The sequence below is a fragment of the Lactuca serriola genome, chromosome 4, assembly GCF_051521515.1.
Source record: "Lactuca serriola cultivar US96UC23 chromosome 4, Lser_US96UC23_V15, whole genome shotgun sequence".
In the NCBI taxonomy this organism is placed as follows: Eukaryota; Viridiplantae; Streptophyta; class Magnoliopsida; order Asterales; family Asteraceae; genus Lactuca; species Lactuca serriola.
Window position 1 is genome coordinate 159,808,946 of NC_136411.1, and position 9,909 is coordinate 159,818,854.

Genomic DNA, 9,909 nt, shown 5'->3' on the forward strand with positions numbered 1-9,909 from the left:
GGCAGGACCATTTTGGCGTATAGCACTTCTGAAATCCAACAACCCTATGCGGCCCTTTAAACCAGATTCCCCGTACCACGAGTAGTTAAAAGATATTATAACGACACTTATATAAGTCATAATAATAGCTCAAATATTTATTATAAATTTATAATAACAATACTAATTTTAAATATAAACTATATTTAAAATAGGGTAAGCATAACTTACTTTCAAGGAGATTTTAGCTAGGAGTCGGGCTCTGCAGGGGCAGAACTTCGTCGTTGAATCTTTCTAAGAAAGATTCGTGCAGCGCTTCAGCGCTCACCTTACTATACTAAAACTACAGAAAGAGAAGTCGAATCACGAGGGACCGAAATGCTCGGGGGATAAGGAGAGAAAGACTCTTGCAAGAGAATGGTGCAAGAAATATGAGAGCCCAAGGCTCTTATTTATACTAATTGAATTTTCAAAAACTACCCTCCATAATTACTTAATGACCTTTTAGTTATATAAACAACTAAACACCCCTCTATAATACTATTTTAAATGGATTTAATGATCTTTGTACTAAACTAATGTCGAAAGAACTCAACATTAGTTTTATAATAACCGCATCGTCGATACCTTTCTAATGATATATACATATGTATATATATATATATATATGTGTACGTATACATGATTTATACTTTATTTTAATACGTAAATATACTACTATAATTTGTAACTCGCTCATACGAACTCCGTTTTTGACGTTATTTATATCCACGCGTAGGTGGAGACATACTCTACAACTTTCGTTTAGACTCCGTTGGTTAATTTTGACTTTATTTTTAAAGTTATATTTTTAACAGGCCAGGACAGGATTGGTCCGTTAAAATCTCATAACTTCTTTATTCGATGTCCATTTTCGTCTGTATTTTTATCGTTACGCTACTAATAACGAGATCTTCGATTCTTGTTTAGGTTGTGTCGGCTAAAAATCAATCGATCTAAAATTCGAATTTCGGGCTGTACACCGCTAATCCGAAACTTCGAAAAATCATAACTTCTTCATACGAAGTCAGATTTGGGCGTTCTTTTTATCGATGTTCTTAGTTTAACATATTCTACGACTTTTGTTTAGAGCGCTAAGGCTAAATCTCTATATATCATAAATTTACTATTTACGCTTCCCGGCGCCGTGCCGGTTCCGACGCGAAACTTCGACGGGTCATAACTTCTTCGTTATAACTCGGATTTCAGCGTTCTTTATATGTACGGAAACCTTGTGACATGTTCTACAAATTGGTTAAGATTATTTATTCTAAATAATCTTTTTTTGTAGAAAAATCGTTTTCGACCCCTATTGCCTCTAAATTGACTAGCCCGGATCTGCGGGCGTTACAATTATCTCCCCCTTAGGATGATTACGTCCCGGAATCATCAACGAAACAGGGCTCGTATAATGACTCCATACGTCATGTCTTCATCCTAGGTAATAATTATAACTTCTATATTCCTTCAAGTCTATCTCTTAGACTCATTGACTGTAAGCAGTACTCGATCGTGCACCTGCTCTCTACCTCACGCTAGACTTCAAATTATGACCTATCATCATGTGATGCACGTTTAGACTTAGGTCTCTTAGAGTTAAATTTTAAAATAGACTATGCATTCCTTCATGTTCTAATGTGATATAATCACACTTTAACATGTAGCGTTTCTGGCTACCAACTTCTTTAACAACGAACGCGATACTTCTATTGATCGCTTTGATTTCAATTGTTTGGTTTAAGTCGGATGCTACATCGAACTTGTTTCCCTGAACCACGCAACATACTTATCGTAGTCGGACTCAATTCGGTACGACCACTAGGGTCGGAAATTAACAATCTTTTTAGCCATTATCGAAACGATGGTAATGACATACTTGAAAAAAAACAGAATCAGTTACTAGCTTCTTGGTAACCTTGTGACTTTCCCTGATCCAAGTGTGAGTCCTGTGCTTCCGGTAGTATAGGCCTCTACTACCATTCACACCTACTCATACTCGTCTCAAGTATTGTCCCGCAGTCTCTCCAAGTCACCATACACGAAAAAAAAAACAACTTAACACATCAGATAACAAAACAAAGGTTTCATATTATTTCTTGAAACGATTACATAGGTGTTCAAGTTCACCCTAGACTATGCCTCTAACAGGCTAAATCATATGATTCTATGGCTACATTATAACTCGATCCTTGGATGTCAAGCCGTCATTCCTGAATCCTCGCATTGTCATCTGCTTCGTCTAGGATCATATGGAATGCTCTTGCCTTCGGTTTTGGCGGAATGTTTGGTTTTTCCGCCTCTTTCTTTTTCGGGCAATCCTTAGCAACATGCCCTTCTTCACGGCATTCATAACACACCCTTTTGCACTCGTTGGCGTAATGTCCGGTCTTCCCACACTTGTAGCAAGTCACTTCTTCGCTACATTTCCCAAAGTGATTCTTTTTGCACTTCTCGCACCATTTCACTTTGTTTTCTCCTCCGCTAGACTCCTTTGAACCAGACTTGATCTTCTTATTGGGCCTCGTAGATTCCTCAAACTTTCTCTTTTCGCCAACCTCAATCTTGTTGGCAGCTCTTCCCTTAATCATATCTTCCACAGACTTGGCAGCCCAGATAGCTGCCTCCAGAGTAGGAGCCTGACGCACTGGCACCGCGTACTCCCATGGAAGTCCCTTTGCGTACTTGTCAATTTTCGTCAGCTCATCCGGAACAAGACGCAAGGCAAACTCCATCTTTTCTGTGAAGTTGTTCGTGTATTCATCGATTGACATGCTTCCCTTCTTCAGGGTTAGAAACTGGTTCTCTAGCTCAAGCAGGTTTTGAGCTGAGCAGTACTTTCGTTTGAATTGCACCAAAAATTCTGCCCATGTCAGTTGCAGGGGCTCATTAGGGCTCAGAGTCTTCCCCAAGGTATTCCACCAACGTACAACACTTCCTCGAAACTGACGCACTGCAAATGTGGTCTGTAGCTTCCCTCTGCAACCGCATGTCATGAAGGCTAACTCCATCTCCGAGATCCAATCCATGACCCCGATCGGATCCTCCTTTCCAGTGAAAGTCGATGGCTTGCAAGTCAGAAAATCCTTGTACTTGCATCCATTCCTCTTGACTTTGTCATCTTGGTTGTTTTGTCGAACTATTGGTGGGTTGACTTGACCAACAGTCCCACTGTAGTTTCCTTCCTCAGTCTGCCCTTCGTTCAACTCGGGCTGTTCGATCTGAATAGTGGCTTCCTCACGATTTTGCTGGAGCAAACGTCTAGTTTCCTCCATTTGATGATCCAACATTGCCTGGATCATCGCTTGCACTCCGGCCATCGTTATTGGTCCGGCAGCGGCTTCCACAACTGGTATTTGCTCGATCACGGGGGGTTGGTGTCCGTTCCCATTTGCATTCACGTTTCCACTACGGGTTCTTGCCATCTTGATCTATACACCGAATAAGGTGAATCCAGATCTTTACTTAGGATTGACGGTTAAATCATCCTTATCACTCCGAAACGTTTATATGCTAGTTCTAATATCGTAGTCGTACGTTTAGAATCCTAAACACATAAGGTTTCCAGATCCGGTTGGCAACAGACCATAGATCCGAACAACTAACAGCATATCAGGCACAAGTATTTAGCACATAAAAGCATTTTAGGCACAATTCCTAAAATAAGCTAGTGCTCACACCTCACAATCATCGCTTAGCATTCTAAGTTTAAGTCTAGAAATAAATCCATATTCCTAGTTCGCTTAAACTAATGCTCTGATACCAACTGTGACATCCCCAAAATCACGGCCAGAAAAGACCGATTTTGTTTATGCTTTGTAAAAATCAGAGTACTTCTTTTCATAAAAATGTTGCGGAATTTGTTCCCAGAAAAACACGATAAATACGTTGTTAAAACATTTTCGAAGAAACGTATTTTTGTTCATCTTAAAACGTTTGGGATGTCATCGTCAATACAGGAACAAAAGCATAAACAGAACTTACATTTATTTACACTAGTGATCTACATCTCTTTGATCTCTCAGTGTAATGTGACTTCATATGAACACCTGTGATATAAATAAACTGAGTGGGTCAGGTTGGGAAACCTGGTGAGCACATAGGGTTTTCAACCCACAATAATATAATTATTATTTTTTAAACATCAAACAATCAACCCAATTACCCATTCCCGTTATCCTCACATTACGTCCCTAAAACATCTAACACAAGGGACCTAGTCAAAGGACTATCATTGGGATGGAGTATATCTGGTGAGCACACAGTTCACACAGTTCGAATAAACACACAGTTCAAACAAACACACAGTTCGAATAAACACCTACAGGTTGCGAGCCTGCTAGTGTTCCACTGGACTGTCTAGAATAGTCCGTGGTCGTCATCTATACTCCGCTAGATGACTAGATCATCAAGAACATCTATAACGAGGCATCTCATTATTTCATTTTATCACACAACAACTAATACATCTACCCATGTTTTACCCAACACATTTTGTAGATATAAAATACATATACAGTTTAAATCATTGAAAACATGTATAAAACGTTCATCCAGCATAGATAGCAAGTATACAGATAATATACACACACAGTACGTAATTTATATAAAATACTTCATATCTATGTGTAAGCTGAAAGTAACTATGCACTCACCTGAGAAGGTGGTGACTCGGTACTTGGACAGCGCTTCGTTTACTTTAAAATAATTTCCTTTGACGAAACCTAGTATTATCACCACTAGATTTTAGTCTAATATTACCGTGACTAATTATTAGTCTTAATATTATTATTATTATTGTTATTATTATTATTATTATTATTATTATTATTATTATTATTATTATTATTATTATTATTATTATTATTATTATATAAGCGTTTAAACAATACTTTCCAACTATTATGTACAGACAGGGGCCAGACATAAAACACCGGAGGGCAGGACCATTTTGGCGTATAGCACTTCTGAAATCCAACAACCCTATGCGGCCCTTTAAACCAGATTCCCCGTACCACGAGTAGTTAAAAGATATTATAACAACACTTATATAAGTCATAATAATAGCTCAAATATTTATTATAAATTTATAATAACAATACTAATTTTAAATATAAACTATATTTAAAATAGGGTAAGCATAACTTACTTTCAAGGAGATTTTAGCTAGGAGTCGGGCTCTGCAGGGGCAGAACTTCGTCGTTGAATCTTTCTAAGAAAGATTCGTGCAGCGCTTCAGCGCTCACCTTACTATACTAAAACTACAGAAAGAGAAGTCGAATCACGAGGGACCGAAATGCTCGGGGGATAAGGAGAGAAAGACTCTTGCAAGAGAATGGTGCAAGAAATATGAGAGCCCAAGGCTCTTATTTATACTAATTGAATTTTCAAAAACTACCCTCCATAATTACTTAATGACCTTTTAGTTATATAAACAACTAAACACCCCTCTATAATACTATTTTAAATGGATTTAATGATCTTTGTACTAAACTAATGTCGAAAGAACTCAACATTAGTTTTATAATAACCGCATCGTCGATACCTTTCTAATGATATATACATATGTATATATATATATATATATGTGTACGTATACATGATTTATACTTTATTTTAATACGTAAATATACTACTATAATTTGTAACTCGCTCATACGAACTCCGTTTTTGACGTTATTTATATCCACGCGTAGGTGGAGACATACTCTACAACTTTCGTTTAGACTCCGTTGGTTAATTTTGACTTTATTTTTAAAGTTATATTTTTAACAGGCCAGGACAGGATTGGTCCGTTAAAATCTCATAACTTCTTTATTCGATGTCCATTTTCGTCTGTATTTTTATCGTTACGCTACTAATAACGAGATCTTCGATTCTTGTTTAGGTTGTGTCGGCTAAAAATCAATCGATCTAAAATTCGAATTTCGGGCTGTACACCGCTAATCCGAAACTTCGAAAAATCATAACTTCTTCATACGAAGTCAGATTTGGGCGTTCTTTTTATCGATGTTCTTAGTTTAACATATTCTACGACTTTTGTTTAGAGCGCTAAGGCTAAATCTCTATATATCATAAATTTACTATTTACGCTTCCCGGCGCCGTGCCGGTTCCGACGCGAAACTTCGACGGGTCATAACTTCTTCGTTATAACTCGGATTTCAGCGTTCTTTATATGTACGGAAACCTTGTGACATATTCTACAAATTGGTTAAGATTATTTATTCTAAATAATCTTTTTTTTGTAGAAAAATCGTTTTCGACCCCTATTGCCTCTAAATTGACTAGCCCGGATCTGCGGGCGTTACAGCCTCATGTGAAACTCTCGGAGGACATCACGCGTCTCCTGCTCCGCCCGCTCGACCCTAGTCCACAACTGGCGCACTTGATCAGCAGTGCCCTGAGCAAGGTCGCCGGTGTCCCGTAATCGTCTCACCATGACCGGTAGGGCTCGGTCGGCCGGTCCTCCGTCCCTCAGATCAAAGAACTCCCGTGACATGCCAAACGGGGGTCGCTGTCCCTGATGTCTGCTCCATCTCCAAAGATCGATGCCCCAAGGAGGGGTAGGTCCAGTGGGACCCACACGATAAGCAGGCACCCTGATCGGGTAAGGGGGGTCGATGACCTCAGACTCTGCGTCCGAATCACCCCCTTCGCTATCATCGAGCTCCTCTTCGAAATGCTCTTCGTCTTCTTCGGGTTCGGCAGGCTCGCCCTCGACTTCTGCCTCCGGTTCTCCGTCAGATTCTTCTTTGGGGTCTTCCTCAGGTTCCTCTTCAGGCTCTTCCTCGGGCTCCTCCTCCTCCTCTAGCCACCCGTTGTTTCCCTGATTAGGGAAATAGGGGTCTCCAGGGTGATGAAAACCAGCCATGCTGTCTGCGCGAGTATGTAAATATGCTAACATTATTCCTAGGATGCTATGACTATTGTACAGACCAAGCAAACGTTCTCTTGTTGGTGATAAAGGGTATAGTTTTAGGTTCCCTAGCTATCCCGATCTCATCAAGACGTGGGTTAGTTTTACTTTGGAGAGAATGTAGTTGATCAGGCTACATTCACTCCTTGGTATCACTAAGAACAGTCCCGAATTAACCGAGATACCAGCATTATTGTGTTTGATTCGGCATTAGGTTCTTATCCCTAATGCAAGCAAGCGTGTTTTATTTACTTGTTTTGTTCAGAGTTCTGTTAGTCCCTCTTTTTGGTTTATAGTTGCATATCAATGTGTGGCTCGACATGCTAGTTCACTATAAACAAAGCTCTGATACCAACCTGTCACACCCCCAAACCAGGCGGCGGAAACGTTCGGGGGCTGTCGTGACTCAATTGAATACCATAACATTGAATATATATGAAACGTAACAACATTCGTCACCATGCATTAATATAGTACAACCAGTAGAGTTTACATGAAGTACATTGTTTAAACATTACATTCCCAAAATAAATTGTTCGATTCGTACATAAATAAACTGCAAGCCATCACTGAATATGATTTCCTTTGATTCACTGGTTCCCTGAGAATACAAGTATTTTGAAAAACGTCAACATATGAAATGTTGGTGAGTTCATAAGTTGTATTTGAAAAACAATGTTTCGTATCGTTTGAAAACCACCAGAAAATCCGATATTTTCTGAAAAGAGAAGCTTTTGAAAACGTTTGTGAAGATCCATAAGTATGCTTGTTTGTTTCTATACTTGTAAAAATTGTGCATTGAAGTTGTATGTATTTCGAATCTGTATGTATTGAAAACCCTAGGAAAACCCGATGTTTTCCTAATTCTTTGAATTCCATGAATTTACATTGAAACCATTGCAACGCATGAAGTTATCATTACCAGACGACATTGGATTATGATTATCTGCTACAAACACGCGTTACACAAACGACTCGTCTATAGCAATACTAACGATCCTGTAGGCGTCGTCCGTACTAATCACGTTATCCAACCGCCCTGACTACGTGTAGTCCCACATCCGAAGAGAAAGAGGACACGAAGGCCTCGATGACTCCATTAGCCGGTTGGGGATAAAAAGGTACGAGGGGTCCCAGACCCGCCTCGCATAAAAGGCAGACTCTACTAGCGACACTAAAGGACTCTTGGGGACAAGTAGTCTACAAGCCATTGAAAGTCCGGTTACGTCGTGTCAGATCGGTAAAACCCAACACTTCGTAAGATTGAAGTCTTTGGGCCTTAAGATCAGGTCGTCGGGCTAGCTAGGCTCAACGAACAAGATTTTACACTTGTGGGGCCCAAAGATAGTGCGTAGACGTCTGTGCACATTCGCATGTATAATGAATTCCAAATCGTTAGTTGTATGAATCGTAGTGTTGTAGTATCGTAGTGTCGTCGTGTTAGTAGTTTCGGATTTTTATTGGTTCGAGACCGAACCAATTCGTTTAACAACGACTTTTGGTGTTGTAATGTATTGTATTTTGTCGATAGTCGTGGTACCATTATTTGGTCAAATTGCATGTATTGAATTAGTCTTGAAAATTTTCTGTTTTCAGCCCCTCCTTGTTTGTAAAATTTACTTTTTCAACCCTTTATTCAAATACTTTCCGGTTTGGTCCTTAAATCAATTTTCTTGACATTTTAACACCAAAAATTTTTGAAATAAATATTTTCCAGCATATTTTTCATAGAAAACAGCTTAAGTCCCTAAAATTTCAGTTTTCTCGGTTATAACCCTTCTTTTTCGCAAGTTTGACAATTTTGGCCCAAATTGTAAAATTTTTGCAACTTTGGTCCTTTTTAATTTAAAAAGCATTTTAAACCTTTGAAAAGGACTTGGATCACTTATGGTCCACTGTTTTACAGAAAATCACAGTTTTGGCCCTCCAAAACAGAAAAATTCGCATAATGGGCCTCATTGGGCCGAAATTGTCATTTTTAGCCCATTAAGCTTGAAATTTATATTTTTAATCCTCTAAATGAGTATATTTCCAGAAATTGTTTTATTGAAACTGTTTTGACACACTTCATCCATCAGAATTCGTGATATGTCAATTTGGGCCCTTAATTTTGTATTTTTCACATTTTAGGCCCAAAATTTGTGTTTTTAGCCCAAAGAAAATTGTTACTAAACCACTTAGCTATTTTTCTTGAAACACTTGGTATGTAGAAATACATTTGATGCTAAAATCATTTAACATAAGATATATCTCGGTTTTGAGGGGTTTTATGGCTAGATCCAACATTATAGCACACAAAAGCATACATGTAAGCATGGAAATCATACAAGGCATACAAAACACATATAGATATACACTTTCACTTGTATTCCCCCCCCCCCACAAAACGCATGAAAATAGAAAATAGGGGTATGAAGCTCACCTTGGGTGTGGGGGCTCGGTTTTGCAAAGAAAATGGAAGGAAAATGAAGTGATTTTCGGCCTTAGCACCCTTCCTTGGTAGATCTCGAGTTTGGTGACTTCTAAGGTGTATGATCACAATTTGGAATAGATTTAGAAGAGGTTTTTGATGGAATGAAATAGCTAGATCGTATATATAAGTAAAAACTTACCTAAGATGATGATTAACTTGCAAGATCCTCTTGAAAGCTCCTAATTTTCGAGATTTTTGGAGTGGGGAGGAAGGAGTGTTCTTGAGTGATCTAGAGAGAATTTGTGAGAGATTTGTGAATGTGTGTATGTGTGTTTCGGCCGAGAGTGAGAGGGAGGAGAGAAGAGATGTGATTTTGAAGTGATGTGCATGGAGGTATGTGAGATATTTTGCATGGAAGTCCTTTGGATAACAATGATGTGGCACAACAAGTCAACTCTTCCATCCTCTTGGGCTTGTGCATTTGGGCCGAGAATTTGGAAAGAAAAGGAAAATTTTGGGCCTTTGCCCCTAAGCCCAACATTAGAGTTAATCTTGAGTATGTTT